This window comes from Neophocaena asiaeorientalis, unplaced genomic scaffold, assembly GCF_003031525.2.
Source record: "Neophocaena asiaeorientalis asiaeorientalis breed wild unplaced genomic scaffold, Neophocaena_asiaeorientalis_V1.1 scaffold648, whole genome shotgun sequence".
NCBI lineage: Eukaryota > Metazoa > Chordata > Mammalia > Artiodactyla > Phocoenidae > Neophocaena > Neophocaena asiaeorientalis.
This window is the reverse complement of record NW_020172781.1, coordinates 8,471,633-8,494,381: the sequence shown is the minus strand read 5'-3', so window position 1 is coordinate 8,494,381 and position 22,749 is coordinate 8,471,633. Positions and strand designations below refer to the sequence as shown.

The 22,749-nt window shown below is 37.4% G+C and overlaps 1 protein-coding gene across 3 annotated transcripts in view; it reads left to right on the top strand.

Moving 5' to 3' along the window:
- TTC28 (tetratricopeptide repeat domain 28) overlaps nucleotides 1-22,749 on the top strand; it is a 540,393-nt gene that overhangs the window by 210,018 nt on the left and 307,626 nt on the right. Inside the window, exon 1 of one of the 3 annotated variants that reach the window (XM_024741378.1) lies at nucleotides 15,452-15,564. The exons of the other annotated variants lie outside the window; for them this stretch is intronic. The gene's annotated coding sequence lies outside the window, so the exon portion shown is untranslated. Of the gene's footprint in view, nucleotides 1-15,451; nucleotides 15,565-22,749 lie in introns of those variants that run through there. 3 annotated transcript variants of the gene reach the window in all.

The following is a 22,749-nucleotide window of genomic DNA, read 5'->3' as shown; positions in this document are numbered from 1 at the left end:
TGTATTATTGCTTTACAGTCACTTGTGGTGAATGACTTTCAATACTACTACTTTTTACACAGTTTTTAAAAATTCTTAATCCTGATGAAAGGGATTTAATTAAAAATGTCCGTGGAATCTAATTTTGGTACTAATTTTACATTATATTACTCAGTAATGTTTGGCAGGATTTCTTATGACTAATAAATTCAAGTTAAAAGGGAAAAGTGATCAGAAGTAATACACAGACAAATATGCATGTGTACATATGTCGATTTCAACACATAGATTTCATTTTTTTCTTGTTTATGAGAATGGACTTCACCAGAGAGAACAAGATTTGTGTTCTAGCACCTGTAGAAAGAGCCTCTAAACAGAGGCCCTGAGCCCATTAGCACTAATGAAAAGTCACCCAAGGGAATAAGATGGATGTTTTGTGTTTGCACAGGGTAATCTCATGTATGTCTTATGCTGAAGTTTCCCAAAGCTTGCTTCTGTGTTGTCAGGTTCATGTGCCTTTTCCCTGGTAGCTTTTAGGAATGACACTTATGTTTCATTACTATCAATCATCTCATGTCTTTATTTCCTAATTTTAAATATCACCTAAATAAATCTATCACATCAGATGGTTGTTCGTGTGTGCTGATGGTATTGAAAGAAAATTAATGTTTCTCAGTTTCAGATTTAATGTCGATGTCTTAAAAAAAAAACAACCCAAACGCAAGAAAATAACTGCCACTCCAATGTATATTTTACCAGTGTTTCAGAAAATATTAATTTTATGTAAAAATAGCACAATCCTAATTAGTGTTTGAAACTAGCTTTATTGCAAGTTACTAAGGAAGAAGTTTGCCTGATCTCAGGCACATTATTCACAGGGTTCTGCCCAGGATCCCAGAGGAGGCTGCAGGCTCATTTAAGCAAGTAGGATTCTAGCACATACACTCTGTCTCCCTTCTCTGTCTGAATCTAACCAGACCCTTTTTAATCTGTTTTGTACATTGGACTTCTGATTAAGATTTTGTTTGAAGATACTGGCTGCTTCAAGATGATGATGATAGGGAGAGGAAGGAGGAAGAGAGGAAAAGAGAGTAAGAGAGGGAGGAGGAGAAGGAGAGTGAGAGAGGGAGGAGGAGAAGGGAGGGAAGAAGAGAAAAGTTTTGGTCTAGGCATCAGATGTTTTAGAATCAGACTTTACTCTGTTATCTCTGTGTCATCTTGGGCAAATGGCTTCTGGGCCTTACTTTTCATTTCTGTAAATGGAGGGAGAGAGGGTTTAAAGTAGATGATCTCCAGGTATACCATATAATATTCTGTGTATTGCTCGGAATAGGGGCAGCCTGAGCACACACAGATCAGAGCTCTTTGCCCTGGCCTTGTCAGTCTCATACCCCCAGGCTAAATGATTTCATAAAGAGACATTGAAGCCTAACATTAGTAATAGGACACTCCAGTGTCTCAGAATTTCCCTCTGTGCTGAATGGTGCCCAGTAGGCTAGCCTATCCTGATCCATGAACAGAGCTTCTCTGATTACCAACGTGCATCTGCTTGACAGTTGGCAGGTGGCACATGGGCCTACCATGAACCAGGTTCTGTTTCTTGGGATCTGCCCATACCTGTTACTTGACAGACAGGTGAATGCCACTGGGTCCAGAAAGGATTTCCCTCCCAAAAGTCTTAGCCACTACGAAAAACTGTAGCATACGCAGAAGCACTTATTCTCTAACTCCAATAAAATGTGTCTCATATGAGGTAAAATGGATTATTGGATTTTGGCTGGGTAGCTCTTTTACTACACCCAATCACTAAACCAGATTTGCCTGATCAATTCAAAATCTGATTTGAGAGCTACACAAAAGTTGTTTATTTTTTTAAAAATTATTTATTTATTTTTTGGCTGCGTTATGTCGTCGTTGCTGTACGCGGGCTTTCTCCAGTTGTGGCGAGCGGGGGCTACTCTTGGTTGCGGCGCATGGGCTTCTCATGGTGGTGGCTTCTCTTGTGGCTCATGGGCTCTAGGCGTGTGGGTTTCAGTAGTTGTGGCACACAGGCTTAGCGGCTCCGCAGGGCATGTGGGATCTTCCCACACCAGGGCTCGAACCCGTGTCCCCCGCACTGGCAGACAGATTCTTAACCACTACGCCACCAGGGAAGTCCACAAAGGTTGTTTAAATGGGTGAGGTACATGACTACAGTCAAACATTTTTTTTCCTGATATTATCCTGATATAACACCTAAGATAGCCACTAGGGATAATGGGAAAGATTTTAAGAAGTCTTTTAGATATATTTCCTTTACTTACTATTTAATTTTAGTCATTCCAATCCATATTCTAGAATTCAGTCCATAGGCTCAAACCTATTAGTAGTTAAAATTATGCCAAAGTGTTTTTACCCTTGAAGCGGGGTGTTCTTATTAATGAAATAATCTGATTGTTAGAGTTATCATTAGTCCTCTCTTTGGAATTGATTTTGTTATATAGTTCAGTAGTTTTTCTAAAAGTTCAGAGGAAACAGGGTAATTCTTGGGTAAGATCCCATCCCATTTTACTTAGAGAGCTGAAGACAGGAGATGCGAAGGCCACATAGAAAAGGGCACAGCAGAATAGTAAAAAGGAGGGAGTCAGGAATAAGAACCCACTGGGAACTGAAAAGAAGCCACAAGTGAGAGGAGGGTCAGGAATCACAGTGGTCCTTACTTCCTGCAGCTCCTCCATTATAGGCCCATGGGAACATGTGTACATCAGGCTGGAGGCAGACAATTACTTCAAGATAATAAGTTCCTTGGCATGAAATGTTTCATCTACTGAGTAGTAGAATGAATTTTGTGATACATGAGGATATTATTGGCTTAGGACAAGGCTTTCTTTCCTAATTGGAGGTGCTTTGTGGGCTCACTATTAGCATACCAGCTGATCCCTCTTGTGTTGCACTGCAAATTGCTGATTAACTGCTTTTATGTATGCAGAACTGACAAGTTGCCTCATTTAGAAACAAACAATAGTGCTCTAAGGAACTAGTCAGAAGTTCAAACTGACATTTAGAAATTGCAAACCCACAGACTTCATGACAAGTAATGCTGTCAGTTTAAATTATAGCTTTTCTACCTAGAGATAGGATAAAAAGAGCTAGTAATATAGCCTGTGACCAGTGTATTAGAGAGAGATTCTGCTCTGGTGAGCTGAGAGATTGTGCTATTTGTACCTAACATTCAGTTGCACTTGTTTTTCCTTGGATATTTTCTGGGTGATCAGCCAGTGTGAAGGGTCCGACAGTGCAAATGGTTGTAACAAATGCATATTAGTTCAGCCACAAAAAATGCTCTCTTCTTGTTTTCAGGGGAGAATTTTGAGTAACTGAATTAGGAAATTGAGAGTTCAAGTCTCAAAATAAAGTATTATCCGTTACATTAACATGAGGAAGTTTAGCAACAATTTCACTATCTGGAAAGATTGAATTATATAAAGTATGTGGAATGTGGGTAAGGAAGAGTCAGGTTGAAGAAACTAGCTCCCTCCTTGATATTGGTATCTCCTAGCTACATGCTTCCCCATTATCTCTGTTGTCACTGTCTGGCATTTTGATGAACTTTCTCCCAATGAAATCAAGGAATCAGCTCTCCTATAGTGAAAGTGTATTGTATCTCAGAGTGGCGTGGTCTCAAGGTGCATATTGGATGGGGTACAAGCTAACTTTACACCTGTTGCTTTTACTTTTTTTTTTCTTTTTTAGACTAGATATTTATATAAAGCCATTGAACTCTAGAGAGTAAAAGATCAAGTTTTTAAAAATCTGACTGGAATTGACAGAAGTTTGGCAGAAATACTTTCCACCTAATGACTAAACCAGTGGCTCATGCACAGAAATGGTCACTGTTCTAGTCCCTTCCCATCTCCCCTTTGCTTAGGAAGCACGTTACACTAGAAAGAATCCTGGACTTGGAGTTAGGAGGTGGGTTTAACACCTGCTCTTCCGTGCCTTGGGCAGTGCATTTCACCTTTCTGAGTCACTTTTTCATCTGTAAAATGAGATACTTATCCGTTTCTATTTATAGGTTTATTGTGGGGTTAAAATTAAATTGAAACTATTTGTGGACTATGATATTTTATGCAGATGTAAGGTGGTATTATTATGATTATTATGTGGTGTAGCCAGGATCAGGGTTTGCAATCATTGTAGTTACCTAAAATATCATGTTCAGAAGGGGGTCCTGTGCTTGAAATTTAATGCTGTGTGGTCATCATATTGACATTCTGCCTAGCTGTATCTTTGAAATTGTATTTTGTGAGTGAAGTCAGATGGGACAATGGCACCTATGCTGGGGGCATGGAACTTCTACGATCTAGCGTTTTCGTACCTCTTAATCACTTCCCTGGGACGAATTCTCAGCTGCCCACTTCCCCTCCCCTGCCCAGAGACTGATGCCACTCTCCACCCTTGGCAGGGCCTTGGGTATGGGCATAGGAGGAGTGGGATTTGGTGTGTACCCTACACACCAAGTTGTGGGTGTTGCCTGGGTGCCTATGAGAATCTGCATTGTCCTACAAACATCCTCATGCCCTAGGGAGTACACTATTAAGTAGCAAATAAACATCATAACTTGTATATATAGAGACCACAGGGGGGGAAAAAAGGAAAAAGCTCTTTTTCCTGCTTTTAAACAAGGGGTCCCACATTTTCACTTTGTACTGGCCGCCACAAATTATGTAGCCTCTGTACAAAATGTATAACCAGACCCAAGTATAGTAGTTTTCAAACTCTGCCCTTCAGAGCGCTTAGGGATTTCTCTGGGCACCTTCCAATCCCCATGGTGTAGGTAAGAGTGACTTTGACAGGAGCAGTTTAGTAGGTGTGGAGTAGGGAGTAGCCAGATAGGAGTGTATGGAGGAGTGAGTCAAAGGTGAGGGTGTTGATAGCAGTTGAAACAGAAACAGAGTTGTCCGAAAGACTGGCTTTGAAGGATAGGGAAGAGAGTGGTAGCTGGGTGGGAGATAAAATAGAGGGAAGTGTTCTTTGTTTGTTTTCTGTTTTTTAAAGAGAACTGAGAATATTTAAGTGTTAATAAGATGAAGTTAGTCCAGAGGGTAAAGTTAAATATAATCATTTCTAAAATATTTACTAAAAATTTATTGTATAGTTTTTGCTTTTTTTTTTTGTTGTTGTTGCGGTACGCGGGCCTCTCACTGTTGTGGCCTCTCCCGTTGCGGAGCACAGGCTCCGGACGTGCAGGCTCAGTGGCCATGGCTCACAGGTCCAGCCACTCCGCGGCATGTGGGATCCTCCTGGACTGGGGCACGAACCCGTGTCCCCTGCATCGGCAGGCGGACTCTCAACCACTGTGCCACCAGGGAAGCCCCTGCTATACATTTTTGACGTTCAAAACTTTTCATGTTCCAAAGCAACAGAAGGTGCCTTAGATTCTATTCTTTCTACCCAAGTAGGAGAGAGCAGTGTGAGCCCCCTTAATGTGGCTCAGGGTCATCCATATTTGGCTGTCTTTTCTGCTGTTGGGCTGGTGCTGGAGCACAAGGCCACACAATCCGTTTTTCTTGACTCAATAGTACGATAGGGTGATCTTTTGCCCTTGCACACTGTGTTTGGGTGTGAGATCTGTTGGGCTTTTGAATACTCAGTCATGCAGCATGCTAGGGGCAGCTGTCATATTAGCTCCTTCAGGTATCTGGGATAGCTTTTGGCAGTGACCACTATTCTTTGACTTCCTAGGGAACTGGAATTAATTGGCTTCTACTTGAATAAAATATTTATCAGAATTTGAAAGTAGTGAATAGAAGTATTTTGGATTACTATATTTTTGTTTCCTTACCTGTAAAATGGGAATAGTAATCCCTACATCACAAGTTGTTGAGAAGATTAAATGAGATAAGATATGCTTAGTACATTGTCTGGCACATGATTTGATGCTTGACAAATATTAGTTTCCTTCCTCATCCCTCTTCATCTCACTGGGACGAAGTGAGAGAGTGGCATTCACATATATACACTACCAAATGTAAAATAGATAGCTAGTGGGAAGCAGCCGCATAGCACAGGGAGATCAGCTCAGTGCTTTGTGACTGCCTAGAGGGGTAGGATAGGGAGGTTGAGAGGGAGACGCAAGGGAGAGGAGATATGGGGATATATGTCTACATATAGCTGATTTACTTTGTTATACAACAGAAACTAACACAACATTGTAAAACAATTATACTCCTATAAAGATGTTAAAAAATTATTGGTAAAATGTGCATGGATAAATATAGTAACACCTATATTTTAAAAGAAAATTTAAATAAGAAGAAAATTACTGGTTAAAAAAAGGTAAGTGTTGTGTGGCTATACCTTTCTTGATGCAGTAGAGATGGTTGCATAAATTATGTGCAAAATTAATTAAGAATGTTTAGTTAGGTTGGATGAAATTTCTGTTAAAAGAAGACTTTCAGTGATAATTCCTTTTCCAAAGAGGGGGAAGTACTTTTGTAAAGAAAATAACTCCAGTTTATTTTTAAAAATATTTTTCTGTGTAATGGCAAATAGATTTTAGCCTCTGTGGCTCCCCCTTTTCTTATCTGTAAAGTCAGAATAATAATATACAATGTGATATATTGTATATGTTGTTATGAAGTTCTTGCAAGAATGGTGGCTAGCACATTGTAAGTGCTCAATAAATATGAGCAATAATTATTATTTTCTTCAACTGCATATTATTTTGAGATTTAGAGATCCAGTATTTTTAAATACTTATACTCATATTTGTGATAGTAAAAGAGTATTCTTTATTCTTAAAGATGTTTATGATATGTTAGTATATATCAGTAACATTAGGAGGAGGCATACTGTGAGTTACATGCCATTTCTCTTTATTTTTTTGTTGTGGTAAAATATACATATCATAAAATTTATCATTTTGACCATTTTTAAGTATACAATTCAGTGGCATTAAGAACATTCACAGTTGTACAAACAGCACCACTCTCCAGTTCCAGAACTTTTCATCACCCCAAACAGAAACTTAGTACCTGACTTAGTATGAAATACTAACCCCCCCATTCCTCTTAGGTTACCCCAGTCCCCAGTGACCTCTATGCTATTTTCTGTCTTTATGAATTTGCCTTTTCCAGGTATATAAGTGAAGTCATAAATTATTCTTTTGCATCTGGCTTATTTCATTCAGCATATTTTCATGGTTCAGCTATGATGTAGCATGTATCAGAATTTTGTTCCTCTATGTGACTGAATAATATTCCATTGTATGTATATGCCACATTTTGTTTCTCCATTCATCTGTCGATGGATACTTGGTTATTTCTACCTGTTGAATATTGTGAATAATGCTGTTATGAACATTGACATAAAAGTATCTGTCTGAGTCCCTGCTTTCCAGTTTTTTTGGGTATATACTTAGAAGTGGAATTGGTTGATCATATAGGAATTCTACATTTAACTTTTTGAGGAACTGTGAAACTTCTTTCCACAGTGGCTGCACCATTTTATATTCCCACTTGCAATGCACCAGAGTTCCAATTTCTCCACATCTTTGCCAACATCTATTTTTTTCTTTCCATTTTTTTAAAATAGCCTTCCTAATGGATATGAAGTGATATCTCATTTAAGTTTTGATTTTCCTAATAATTAACAAGCACGTGAACATCTTCCCACATGCTTGTCGGTCACGTATATATTTTCTTTGAGGAAATGTCTATTCAAGTCCTTGGCCCATTTTTAATATATATTTTTAAATATATTTGTTGTTGCTATATATATATATATATTTGCTGTTGAATTATAGGACTTCTTTATATGTTCTGGATATTAATCCCTTATCAGATATATGAATTGCAAATATTTTCTCCCATTCTGTGGGTTGTCTTTTCACTCTCTTGATAGTGTCCTTTGTTACATAAAAGTGTTTGGTTTCGATGAAGTTCCATTTGTCTATTTTTTTTCTTTTGTTGTCTGTGTTTTTAGTGTCATATCCAAGAAAACATTGTCAGATCCAGTGTCCTGAATCTCTTCCCTTACATTTTCTTTTAAGAATTTTATACTTTAAAAAAACAATAAAGAAGTTTATACTTTTAGCTCTTATGTTTAGGTCTTTGATCCTGTTTGAGTTAATTTTTGTATATTGTATAAGATAAGGATCCAGCTTCATTCTTTTGAATGTGGATATCCAGTTTTCCCAGCACAATTTGTTGAAAAGACTGTCCTTTTCTTATTGAATGATTTTGGCACCCTTGTTGAAAATTAATTGACCATGTATGTGAAGCTTTATTTCTGGGCGTTTGTATTGTATTCCACTGGTCTGTGTTTGTCTTTATGCCAGTATGACACTGTTTTGATTACTGTAGCTTTGTAGTAAGTTTTGAAATCAGGTATGGGTCTTAGAACTTTGTTCTTTTTCAAAATTATTTTGATTATTTGGGCTTACTTGAGATTTCCATATGAATTTTAGGATAGGTTTGTTTTTTTTAATTAATAAATTAAGTTATTTTAGTTTTGGCTGCATTGGGTCTTTGCTGTGCATGGGCTTTCTTTAGTTGCAGCGAGTGGGGGCTAATCTTCGTTGCAGTGCATGGGCTTCTCGTTGCCGTGGCTTCTCTTGTTGCGGAGCACAGGCTCTAGGTGCACAGGCTTCAGTAGTTGTGGTGTGTGGGCTTTGGTAGTTGTGGCACGCAGGCTCAGTGGCCGTGGCTCGCAGGCTCTAGAGCGCAAGCTCAGTAGTTGTGGTGCACAAGCTTAGTTGCTCTGCGGCATGTGGGATCTTCCCGGAGTAGGGCTTGAACCCATGTACCCTGCCTTGGCAGGCGGATTCTTAACCACTGAGCCACCAGGGAAGCCCTAGGATAGGTTTTTGTTCTATCTGCTTTTAATATAGTCATTAATTTAAATGTTAAAAATTACAGATTGAAATAGTTTGTGAGTATTCCAAAAAATAAAATCCTTAAGGCTTCCCATAGTTGTCATCATATAAGGCAATACACAGTATATTCAATTGATTCATAGTACAGTCGTCCCTTAGTATCTGGGGGGATTGGTTCTGGGACCCCTCACAGATTACCAGAATCTGAGGATGCTCAAGTCCTTTATATGAAATGGTATAGTATTTGCATATAACTTACACACATCCTCCCATATACTTTAAATCATCTCTAGATTACTTATAATCCTAAATACAATGGAAATGCTATATAAATAGTAGCCAGTGCATGACAAATTCAAATTTTGCTTTTTGGAACTTTCTGGAATTTAAAAATATATATATTTTCCCCTTGTAGTTGGTTGAATTTGTACATAACAAAACCCATGAATATACAGGGCTGATTTTTTAAAGATCATACTCCAAGTGTACAGTGAGACCATGATGTAATTAAATTGATCTTTGAATGTAAATTTTAGGGATGCCTTATTATTTTAAAGCTATATCACTATAGAAGCATTGTTATATGGTGATTAAGAGTATGCCTTTTGGGTATATGCACCCCAGTGTTCATAGCAGCACTATTTATAGTAGCCAAGACATGGAAGCAACCTAAATGTCCATCAACAGATGAATGGATAAAGAAGATGTGGTATCTATATACAATGGAATATTACTTAGCCATAAAAAAGAATGAAATAATGCCCTTTGCAGCAACATAGATGGACCTAGAGATTATATGTCAGACAGAGAAAGACAAATATCATATGATATCACTTATATGTGGAATCTAAAATATACAAACAGAAACAGACTCACAGACATAGAAAACAAATTTATGGTTACCAAAGGGGAAAGGGTGTGGGGGAGGGATAAATTAGGAGTTTGGGATTAGCAGATACAAAATACTATATATATAAAATAGATGAACAACAAGGTCCTACTGTATAGCACAGGGTGCTATGTTCAATATCCTGTGATAAACCATAATGGAAAAGAATATGAAAAATAATTTATGTGTATATAAAAATATATACACACACACACAAGCACATACACACATATATGTAACTGAATCACTTCGCTGTATACCAGAAACTAACCAACATTATAAATCAACTATACTTCAATTTTTAAAAAAAGTATGCTTTTTTGAATCAGACACGCATTTATTTGAATCCTGGGTCTGCCATTCACCACCTGTATGATTTTGGGCAAGTTACTCCTCGTTGAGCCTCAGTTTTCTTATCTGTAAAATGAAAATAATAATAGGGTTGTTTTGAAAAACAGTTGTAGTAACATACAAGGATTTTAGCACTGTGATATGCTTAAATACTCAAATAGTTTAATAACTAAAAGAAATTTCAGGCTGATGTATTTTTTTTTTAAATGGGGTTCCCTATTTGGAAAGATGTTTGATAACGAAAGAGTGATCAGCTAGTGATCTGTGGGCTGCCAGCTTTTCTTCTAACATGCTGTATGAATGAAGACAATTCTGGGCTGTGATTTTCTCATTGCAAAATAAGGTCTGTTCTAGATACTGTTTTTCAATTATGTCTTTCATTTTTCTCTCTATTCTCTTCTGGGATCCTTCTTAGATGTGTTTTGAACTATCTTATTCTATCTTCTTTGTCTCAACCTCTTTTTCCTGTATTTATCTCCTTGTCTGTCCTGAATTTTAGGTTATTTCCTTGAGTTAATATTCCTAGTCTCTAATTATCAGCTGTGTACTGTTCAGACCACCTGTTGAGGTCCTACACCCCCTAAATCAGGTCTACCTCCTCTTTTATTTCTAGAGTTTCTATTTGATTCTTTTTCAGATCTGCCTGATCATTTTCTATACTGTCCTTTTTTAAAAAAAAACAAAAACCTTATTACTTCTCTTCCTGTCTTTATCTCTTTTAACATTTTAAAAATCATTGTTTTAAAATTTTTTAGTCTGTTGAATTATGCCTAACTCTTGTGGTGCAGATGGTCCCATCTACATCACCATTCTGGGCGGTAGGTAGAGTTTTTTCCTAGTCTCTATTTCATGCATAGACCTTGGCGATTCTTGATTTTATTCAGGTAGTTCGTGTCCACCAAGCAGCATGCGTGAAGTTGCAACCTGGGCACCTCTCACTGAGGTGGCATCAGGGTGCCTCTCCAGTGGCTGATTCTATTACTTTTCCTGGGAGCTTTATTGGCTTCACCTTCTGCTCATTATTCTGTCTTTATTTCCTCTTGTCTTCTAGCAGTTGAGGGATTTCCTTTCCTTGGATATGAGCTCAGGCATGTAGCCTAAAATTGTTTTAATATATTCTACCCATTGTGTGTTTTCAGATCAAGAGCTGTCTCTTTCTGCAGAGGCCTAGTACACCATTTTCACAATATTGACTGGAAGCCTCTGCAGATATCTAGACATGTACATGTATATTCCCCTGTTTAATAAATCTTTAGAATATTTGGTTAAACATCTCATCTTTTTTTAGTCCTGGCATAATACTTTGTACAGAGATAGTTCTCAGTAACTAGGTATTGAATGAGTGAATGAATGAATGAAATCTAAGGCATTGGTTTCCAGTTTTGAAGTTTAATAGCCCATTGATGAAACTTTAAATTTCCCTGTTGCTTAATTTTTCAATTTTCTTCTGCCTTATTCTCTTTTTAAAAAAAGTGAACAGAATTAGAGGTGAGCCATAGAGGGGAGAATACCCAGAAACTAAAACACAGTAGAGAGTTCAAAATTGCATCAAGAATTAGTGATCCAAAGAGGAAGGTAAATATCAATAAGCCACTAAAACAGAATCAGTGAAAAGTCCCCAGGGACCCTTTTGAACGGAGAGAGCGGTGTTATCAGCTCCCCCTGTTTCAACCATTTGTGTTTTTTCATGAAATTCAGCTCCTTATCTTTCTAAGCAGACTTTGATAAAAGATTGCCAACTAAGTAGTGTGTTTTTTCTTGACTTCCAAAGCTGCTTTAATTTTTCTCATAAATACCAAGATAATCTCACTTAAACTAAGTGCCTCCTTCCATCTCAGACAGAGCCTGTTTTCCTGCTTTTTCAGCTTGAGGAGGGTTAATATTGGCTCTGAATGAACATCTGCTGGCCCCATATTGACACAGGAATAAATTATTCAGCATGTAGTATTTGGGAATTTAAAAGCTCCATGATGAATTCTACAAAACTATATTATGTCTCTGACGTTCTAGGGTTTCATTATTTTGTCTTCAATTATTCACAAAGGCTTTTCACCTCTCAAAGCATATATGGAATTCTTCAGATCAAGTGAGCCCAAGGTTGAAACGATGGAAGACTATATTAAGACATGATGTTCTCCTTTCTGTTTTGTTAGTATTTTTCTTTTTAAGTGGACTAAACAATCCTTTCTCTACACATATAAAATGGAATCTGTTTGTTGTGAGAGTGAGCTCTTTTGTTTGCAGAACACAGGTTGTTAGGAGACACTCTCTTTGTGCAGTGTTGTCAGTCCTTTCCTGACACCTCTGGAGAAATATTTCTTGAGGATTTTAACAGTAATTCTCAACCTTTATGTACCATACAGAATTATCTGTTTCCTATATGTGCATAGAGTGGTGCATTAAGATTTAAAATTGAGCAAGGGGGTCTCCTAAATACTCCTTGAATCATTTTCTGTTTCTCCACTATCAGTGCATTAACTCCAGCCCTCTTTGTTTCTGACAGCATTGCTGTGATGGCTTCCCCCTAACTCAGAGATTCGTGTGTGTGTGTGTGTGTGTGTGTGTGTGTATGTGTGTGTGTGTGTGTGTTGGATTGCCTTAGCATTCTGGTGGAGCCTGTGATAACAAGAAAGAATGACTGTAGAAATACAGTTCCATCCATGGAGTCCTGTACAGCTCAAAGTGTGAAGTATCTTCTAGTTTAACCTAATCCAGACCTCAAACAATATCCCATCAAAGCTAAAACTTTCCATTCTTGTGATTAACTCCAAAGAAAATTTTTGGAGAGTTTGAGCAAAACACATTAAGCATGGAAAAAAAAAAACCTCTTTTTTTTTGATGAACAGATAACTATTAGTACTTTAAAAAGACTAGAAACTGAAATAAAGATTTTCTTACCAGCATTAATCATACACACAATACATTTGAGTCCTAAAATTGCTAGTAAATCTGCTAGATACACAAAATGTATAATAGAAAAATAAGTTGATATAGTTTTGAGAAAATTGTACTTTATCTGGAATGCAGTTAATGTTTAAACTTGCCACTTTAGTACTGCTCTTAAAGTCTTCTTTAGTTGCTATTTTATATACAATGTGTGTAGGAAGGGACCAAGAAAGGTGAGAGATAATGGATCTGTTTTTCTCCAGTGCTTATGTCAGTCTCTGCTAATGAGTTAGATATGAAAAGCAATATATTTATTTACTCTTTCCCCTCCTAGGTACATACTAGACAGGTATGTCTGTGTTTTGTACATGAAGACTATTGTCCCATCTTCATTGTAATGTAATGTTGAGTTAATTTTTTTAAAAGTGTTGAGCACTCTAAGGGGTTAATAGTAATGCACTGAGAATGTGTCATTCATCCACTTTTTTTTTTTTTTTTTAAACCAACTGGTTAGTGGAAAGTTAATTCAAATCTTTTCTGGGCTACAGTAAGTAATGATTTGTTTTCATATTTTGCCCCAAGTACATAATGGCATAAGTTATAATGGTTGTTTACATTTGTATCTAACTGTTTACAGAACATTTTTACTTATTTGATCTTATTTTATCCTCACAGTAACTTGTGACGTGAGTATGTCAGGGATTATTTTTCTCTGTTTCACAGACAAGGAACCTGAGGCCCAGGGAGGTTGTGACTGTGGCAGAGCTGAGACTGAACTCGGGCCTCTTGGCTCCTTTCCAGTGCTCTTTTCTGTAACTCCAGTCAGAGAGGGTTTGTTCTTTGGTTTCTCTGTAGTATCTTTTTGTACTACTCAGGCAGATGGATGGGCTTTTGTTCAGTCATGGTAATGGACATGGCTTATGTCCCCACCTGCTTGGTATACAGTCAGAGGCTATATGGAGCAGTGTCCATTTAAAATATTAAATTGCATCAAAACTTATGACATTTAAAGTACATTTACAATTCAGTTAAGATAACAATTTCATCTGTTTCTATGTAATTACAGAGCTTTTCAGTCACTTTAATTTAGCAGGCTGGAAAAATATGACCTCTGGCTACATGGCCTTTTCATTTTATGTGCGCACACGTGCGTGTTTGTGTGTGTGTAACTGATGAACTTGGGGAGGTTTCAGTACTTTCTGCTCTGCTTTCCCAAGGGCTCTAATTGTCTCTACTGCAACCCCCAAGCCTCCTCCTGTCTGCTGACAGCAGTCAGGATTTCCATGTGACATAGAGCAGCAGATTATTGATTTTGTTTTTTGCGTCAGTGCACTGTGTGTGTCGCCTGAGGTGGTCGTGTGGGCATTTAGTTCATCAGTGATTATGCACAGGCCCCACTTTAGCTTGAGCAAGGAAGGAAATGTCAAACAGGAAAGGACTGGGACGATTCTTTTAAGAGTGAACACCAGGGAATTTATACTAGAAACACTGAGCTGTCACTTCTCCTTCAGCGTTTCACTTTGATTTCCAGTTGGCATGTTTAAAGAGGCTGACATTTCGTTTCTCCATGTTCACTTGAGCAGGGAGTATGGGATCAGAAGCCATCGATTGGTTAGAAGTAGTCTATAACTCTTAAGTAGCATTCGATCATGAATGAAAGCTCCACATGTTTGGAAGTCAGCTCCCAAACAGCTGGGTATATCTACCGCCTGTGGAGGTCTGTCTGTTCTGATTCAAACATGGAGAAGTTGTTCTAGTTCTTCTAGGCTTCAGGGAAGGCTTACTTCCTCTCAGGTGAGAGCTAATTCCAAGGATTTTAGGAAATCTCTGTGCTCTATCTTGGGCTCAGGTAACCTCTGGAGGCCTGTGAGGCTAGGCCCATACCTGGTACCCTCTGGGAGCCCCAGGGAGTGCTGAATATCATCTCTTTCCCTTGACCCTTCAGCTACATTCCACCTTTCAAGGACAGGAGGCAGATGGGAGGATTTGAGGCCACTGTGCATGTGGGGAAGGGCTAGAGTTTCATCTACTGGTTTCACATTTTTTTTTGACAACCTGAGACCACATCTTTCTACAGTTGTTTCTAGTATCTAAGAGTGTAATGGTTATTTTCTTCTATAGATTTTACCCAAGGGTGAATCTTCTCCTATCATAGCCCTCAAGCACTAGGTGGACTGTCTGAAATCAAGGTACAGGTTCTATCTAGACTGACTTGGAATCGTGGAAAGGCATGTGTTTGGCTCTTTCCTGCTTGCTTCAGACTCAAGTGGCAAGCCTGCTTTTGGTTTTGATTGGTTGGTGCCCATCTGATAGTTCTGAAGGGAGATGTCAAAACCCCATTGCTTTAAGTCTCTCTCTCTCGCAATGTGTGAGATTGCATAGGTGCTGTTCTTCCCACTGCCCTTCCTAGTGGGCCTCACCTGCTCCAAATAGGTTAGGAGTAAATTTGATGATCTGGGGCATTAGGTGTTCTATGCATGTATATTGTTGCTGAGTAATGTACTGATGATTGCTTCTCAAGCTGCCTGTGGTGAGACTCTATTACGAAACTCTAGGGATGAAATACGAAATCGAATGGAGTGCACGTAAATGAAGAAGAGTGGTAAGTAGAAGGAGCATGTACTGAGGAGAAAAGTGATTTTCAGGAGCTTTTCCTTTAAAATCTTTAGTTTGTTTCTACCCTGATCACGTCACTGAATGTTTTTTGAATTTTTTGCTTGCTTGTTTTTTGACTTTTAATTTTTTTGTTTTTATTTTTGTGTTTTTTTCCTTTTGATTTAAGTTGATTTCTTTCTTTCTGTGCTATGCAGTATGCTTGTCCAGTGCTCTCCCGCAGCTCCTACCCCATCCCCTGGAACAAGGGGATGGGCACTTATTTTTACCCTATTCTCTCCCTGCTCCCCTTCCTCTATATTATCTGCATTGTCTGTATGTAAAAAGTCCTGTATGTTACAGAGATTGTCCATCTGTGGAGTGTATACCAAGGATGGCTATTAAGCAGTTTTCATGGATATTTATTTCAACAAGTCCCACTCCTTGTCACTCGCAAGGGCTACTGTCGGCCACCTGCCCTAGCAGGTGGTAGCTTTTGGATCTTTCCCCCATAGTCTGTGGCCCATTTTCAGCCAGCTTGGATCTCTTGTTCTCAAATTCTGTTGAGAGTTTGGAGTTGTTGTGGCCCTCCTGGCTTTTAGAAGTTTCCAATTATCATAGAGTGGACCCAGTGTTTCAAATAAGAGCTGTTGGCCAGCACATGTCTTCATCCCCAGCTATTCAAGTTGCTGTCCGTGATCCAGTCGGACACATTAGAGTGAAAGCAATGCACAACCACTTTGACGAGGTTGGTAATCTCTGGCATAAAGGATGATCAACTATGAACTGAGAGGGGGATAGTTAGTTAGGCAAACCTGAGGTAATGTCCCAAATCTGCCACCTGTTACCTTCTGGCCTTAGACATTTTATTTACCCTTCTGAACTTTAATATCTGCTAGTAAAATGAGCTAATAGTACCTATTTCACAGATTGTTGTGGAGATGAAATGATACCATATATGAAAGGTAGCCAGGGTAGTGCCTGACATTTAATGTTTGTTTTCCTTTCTTTCACACAAGCCGTCCCTACCACCAACTCCCACCCCGAAGATTTAATAAGAACTCAGAAGTTTATAAGGGAAAATGAGTGTTTCACATTAGTTATATGAAATAATTTGCCTGTGAATGCTGACTTTTTTTTCTGAGAGAAGGTTTTAACATTGAATAAATTCCCTGTTATTTAAAATGCTTCAATAAATTTTGTTTGAAGTAAAGATGATGGTCTGTGTAACTGCTTAAGATCCCTTCAAGCCCTGTAATTTTATAATTCATTGTTATCTTTGAAAAACCAATATAATATGCCTTTCTGGGTTTTAAGTTCTAATATTTATGCAGTAAAAGTTTTTGAAAAAAAAAGAGTGAGCTTCATAAGAATTTTTTCTTGTTTATGTACCCGGAGCATTAATATTTTTGTGATGATGTTTTCTCTTAAAAATAAAAACAACTAAAATTTAGAGTTTCTTGCCTTGGGCTCTGTGAGCAAACTCAGGCAGACAGATCCATAAAAGGTCATTGCAGGCACCTCAGCTAATTCAGTGACCGTAGCTCTCTGAGATGAGTGAGGCTGAGGGAAATGGGAGGGAAGGAGGGCTGGGAAAGGAGATGGTTCAGGACTTGAGGACTCAGTAGTCCCACGTGCTGTGTAAGGATCTTCAGAGGGTGATTATTAGCATTTTGGCAGCAGTTATTTTTTTTCCCTGTGAGTTTTTTTTTTTCAGGGGTCTAGCTTTGGAAGTTCTGTTAAACCAGCACTTTATTGGCTATAATATGACATATCCGTTTGTGGTTCCAAATATTTGTGGTTGTTGTGTTTGTTTGTTTTAATTTCAGTTCCTGTGATATTAAGACCAGCTGATTAAAGTTATTTATTTCAGTAGAGAAAGGTATTATGACTAAACTGTGCTGAATAAAACTTCAGTCAGGGCAGCAGCATACTTCCATGGAAAGAGCAGGGCCTTTGAAGTTAGATCTGAGTTTGAATCCCAACTGAATTGCTTGAGTGTGTGTGACATGGGGTAGCTGCTCAGCCTCTCAGAGGCTCCTCTCCCTCACTAGAAAAATGAATTGGTAATTCTTATGGTTTAGGGTGGTTGAGAGCATTGATTTATGTCAAGTGTCCTATATGTAAGGGTATCCCCATGTTCTTCTACTTCCCCTTCCACTCCTTATTCATAAAAGAATTCAACCTCTGGTTTCATGTGGGGCCAGGGCCTTTCCAGCTCCTTTGGAGATGAAAGGAGAGAAAAAACCCTCCCTTTCTCCTCCTAATTAAGGTCAGAGAGACTCATTTTCTCACCCCTTTGGGAAACTTCCCTATCCCAATGGGCTATATCTTATTTCATGCAGGTTATAGAATTAGGATGATTATAAAATAACTTTGAGAATAGGGCATAAGTGGAGTGCTTGTGTGGTTGTTAATTGTAATAATTCTCATTGCTAATAATAACAATCAGAAGAATGGATTTATTATTTTCAGTTATGTTTTCTTTAAACATTCCAAATCTTTTAACATGTTAGAGACTCAGTCCTACAATTTCCTTAATGCTTTCAGATTCTTTAGTTTGACAGGTGGTATCATGATTTAATACTAGCAACAAGGTATTTGTTGTATGTTAATTCTTAAGCCTATTTCAAAAAGACCTTAATATCTGATTATTTTAATCAGATAGGAAAGCTGAAGAAATTTTGAGTTGAGATTATTTTAAAGGAAGCATGGTTGAATTTGCTGTTCTTTTCTTGGTAATGTTGCTTCAGGTAGTGAATGTTTCATTATTCTCTCTGGTCAGTGGCTGTTCTTTAAGACTCAGCTTGAAGGCACTTGTTTTAAATGTAGTCTAATTTCTGACTTGTGTTGCAAGACACCACACTAAATTTCTGGACCTGTGATGACAGGATTGGTGATGGTTAGCACACTTTTTCGTAGACATAGAGCAGAAGCCAAATGACTAGTAGAATGACTAAGGCTGTTTTAAAATAGTAAATGCTATTTGTTTGTATAGAATTTTATAATACTGCTAAAGGGTAATTGGGGATATATACATATGTGGTTATGTTCATGTATAAGCAATAGCATATACTTAATGTTGAAATAAAGAATTCTTTTCTTTGTCCTTTCTGTATGCTCCCAAGGAAATTAAAAATACCAGAACACTGGGTTAATCCAAGTTTTTACTGTTCATGTAATTTTTTAAATAGGTAGAAGCTAGTTTTATATCGGCATTTGAAAGCTATAGAGCAGCTGTACTGGTGTGCAGAATACATAACTCAGTGAAAATGTTGCTGTATACAGACCCCAAAAGATGTTTATAGATGGTTGCACATGTTCCAAATTAAATTATATTCATCTCCAGTGCCACGTTCTACAAGTCTCACAAAAAGGACTTACTGGTGCTCCATAAAAGTAATCCTTTGAATTCTTGAATTAGATTTAGGACAGTGTTACTCCTCTGTATCACAAACTTTTAAAGACGCATGTGACTTTCCCCATCCAGGATTTTCTGTCTAATCTCTATTGTGTTTTAATCTATATTTAAACAACTTTGTGGATTATACATTTTGGAGATGGTTCTTACTATTAAGTAAATCTGTAATTTAATATGCATCACTCATAAGGTGTTGTACTTTTTCATTATGTTTACATGTGTATGTATGTTCCCTTTGCCACCAATTAGAAGTTGTCACAGTGAAAATATTTCTTTTGCTTAACTTTCTTTTTTTGGTGAGAATTAGCCTGGTTCTCTAGTAGCAGAGGCTGATGTGAATTAAAAGGTTTTTGGAATTTCCTCTCATGGGTCTAATAAAATTTGTAGTTTAGGTCTGAGTTTGTATATGTTAATTTCTCACATTCATTTGAAAAATACTTTATACTTTAAGCTATTCTAGTTTCTCTTATCTGGCTAGTTTCCATTATATAGTTATAATACGATCAACAGTTTGTTCTACAAATTAGACATGCTGCATGGATACATTTATCTGATAAAACTGTGGTATGCCCTCAGCTCTGATATACAAGTTTGATTGGATCTGTATGAAAGATATGTTCTTAACACATGCTTTTACACATATATGCATGTACATATAATTTTACACATACTTTTTTGCATGTATCATACATATATAAAATCTAAGTGTCTTATAAATTAATTTCATCTTGCTTTGTCCACTTTTATCTGTGACGTTTATATAACCAAATGACTATTTTAAATCAATTTAAACCAACATAAAAAATTAGAGAAATTCCAAATTTTGTAAAATAATATATGTTTGAATAGAAAAATATTGGCAATATATAAGCTAAAATGAAAGTGATGATCTCTGGGTAGTGAGATTAAAGGATGAACTAAATCTTTGTTATGCTTTTTATTTTTCCTAAATTTTCTGGAATGAACATATATTCTTTAATTAGAATAATATAAATCATTTAAAAAATAATATTTATTTATCTTTTTATTTTTGGCTGCATTGGGTCTTTGTTGCTGCACACGGGCTTTCTCTAGTTGTGGTAAGTGGGGACTACTCTGTTGCGGTGGCTTCTCTTGTTGCGGAGCTCGGGCTCTGGGTGTGTGGGCTTCATTAGTTGTGGCACGTGGGCTCAGTAGTTGTGGCTCACGGGCTCTAGAGCACAGGCTCAGTAGTTGTGGTACACAGGCTTAGTTGCTCCACGGCATGTGGGATCTTCACGGACCAGGGCTCGAACCCGTATCCCCTGCATTGGCAGGCGGATTCTTAACCACTGCGCCACCAGGGAAGTCCCTAAATCTTTAAAATAAGATAAATGTAGGGAATTCCCTGGCAGTCCAATGGTTAGGACTCTGCACATTCACTGCCAAGCGCGCAGGTTCAATCGCTGGTTGAGGAACTAAGATCCCACAAGCCCCCCGGTAAGGCAAAAAAAACCAACCAACCAAACAAACAAGATAAATGTAGTTTAAATTTTTTTGAAAGAAACATTTGAAATTTATTCTACCTTTTAGTTGAGAAATGTGTTTTTACTTGATTACTAATGTGATAAATATATTAGCATAAAAATTTTGAGTTTAAATTATGAAATTAACTGTAAAATAATTTTTTAGTAATATTAACTTTTTATTGCACCATCACATTAGCATGTTAATTATGCTCTGAGAACATAGTTCTCTAACCTAGTCCATATGTAGCAATTAGGGAATTTAACACAAGAAACAATTTTAACTTTTATAAACCAAAGATCAGTAACTTTTTTTTTTTTTTTGGCTGCACCACGCGGCTTGCGGAATCTTAATTCCCCGACCAGGGATCGAACCCGTGTCCACTGCAGTGGAAGCACAGAGTCCTAACCACTGGACCACCAGGGAATTCCTCAGATCAGTAACTTTTTATTACAGAGTTTTGAAGTATGTTCAGAGTACAAATACATACCAAAATTGACTAACATTAAAACGTGTTTATGATATAATCTGAGCTAGTTCAAAATTGCAAAAACCCCTAAGGAAAGAATTAGGAAGTCTGACAAATTCCAAGAGAAACATGAAATTTACTCATGTTGTTAGACTTTGCAATTAATTGAGCAGCTTTTTTTTTCTTCCTCTATTGTTTTGATGTATTGGTCTCCAAATGCCCACAATTTTTGTTTGCATTTATCTTCAATTCATCTTAATTAGGGAGCTGAACAAAGGCAGTACTCTTTTGACCTTAGAGTTAGATGCTTCTTGGGATCCTCAGGGCATTAGTCATCATTAGGATTGTTTTAGCCTCTTGAAGATGCTACAGGTTGTACTCTTTGGAGACTTTAAAGTATTTTCTCTTCCTAGTCATCTAGTTTAATTCAATATTTCAGGCTATATTTAACGCTGGAAAATGACATCTGGACAATAAAAAAAATGTGATATTTTCAGAGCATTCGTTAAACCTGTAAAATGTTATTTTCTCTACTCTGGTCACTTTATAGAGGACCTTAATTGTAGACCCTATTTATTAGAGACTCTTGAACGCATAAATCAATTTTGTCATTTTCTTTTGTCTAATGATAATGTGATTTGTTAGTAATTACTCTAATAACTTCCAGTTAATGAGAATTGTGACTTCATATTAGATTCCTTCTAATTAGTACTTTGTCATTTTACATCATCAGAAAATGGTGTTTACTGGTCTGGAAGTAAGGAAAGAGTTCCATTTGGCAGTAGGTGGTTCATTAACACATGGAAAGAAATAGACTGGCTCACACCCTTCTTGCCAATTGCAAGTGTTTTTGTTAAAAGGGAAAGCTTGCCCTGCCTTGGGGGAAGGATGGTGGTGGCAGATATCTTATCCAGGACTCTTATGTTAGGTTTACTTTTTGGAAAAAAATGTTTGAAAAAGAGACATTGAAATGAAACCAAGTATGATAATCACAAGATTCCAAATGATAGTGAATGTGGAAGTATTAAGGAGAAATTTAGGACGCCTCAGCAGTTAACCACTCTATAAATAATTAAAGAAGATTACATTTCATAGAACAGGATTTTAGGATGTTACACAGTTCTAAAGACCCTTAAGAGATCATTTAACCCAACCCCTCACTTTAGAAATGATGGAATTGAGGCTGGGAGAGGGAAAGTAATTGAAATTCATATAACTGGTCATTACAAGGCTAGTACCAGCCCAAGGTTTCTTTACTACCTGTCTAGTGTTCTAGTTCACTACCATATATTATCACTGTCTTAATTAGTGTGCGATCAGGAAGATTAGGCTAAATGTGATTATGATTGAACTAGAGGCTAGAAAATACAGTGATTTGTTTTCTTTAGGTTTGTCAGAAGTTTGGTATAAAATTAGGCCAAAGAACTTTAACTTCTTTCACCATAATTGACAAAGTAAGTGATGAATAAGTATAAGGATTTTTTAAAATTTGGCATATAAATGCTTTTTAAGTTAAATGTCATAGGAATAAGGAGCCCAATTGTGTAATTTAAGAGATTTTCCTGTTAGGCATAAGTGTAGCTACTCTAGAAGTGTGGATAGAGGCACAAAATGATCAGGTCAGAATTGAATGCTAGCAGAACAGTGAACATAACCTAGTTCATTTTCATATGCAAGACACCCCCTGGTATAGGACAGAGGGACATTCTTACTTCATCGCTTGAAATGCTTTCTCTGCTGTTGCAGTGTGAGACAAACAGCTGAAAAGATCAGGTTTTGAGTGGATACTAATGTCTCCAAACTATTTTATTTCAAGTATA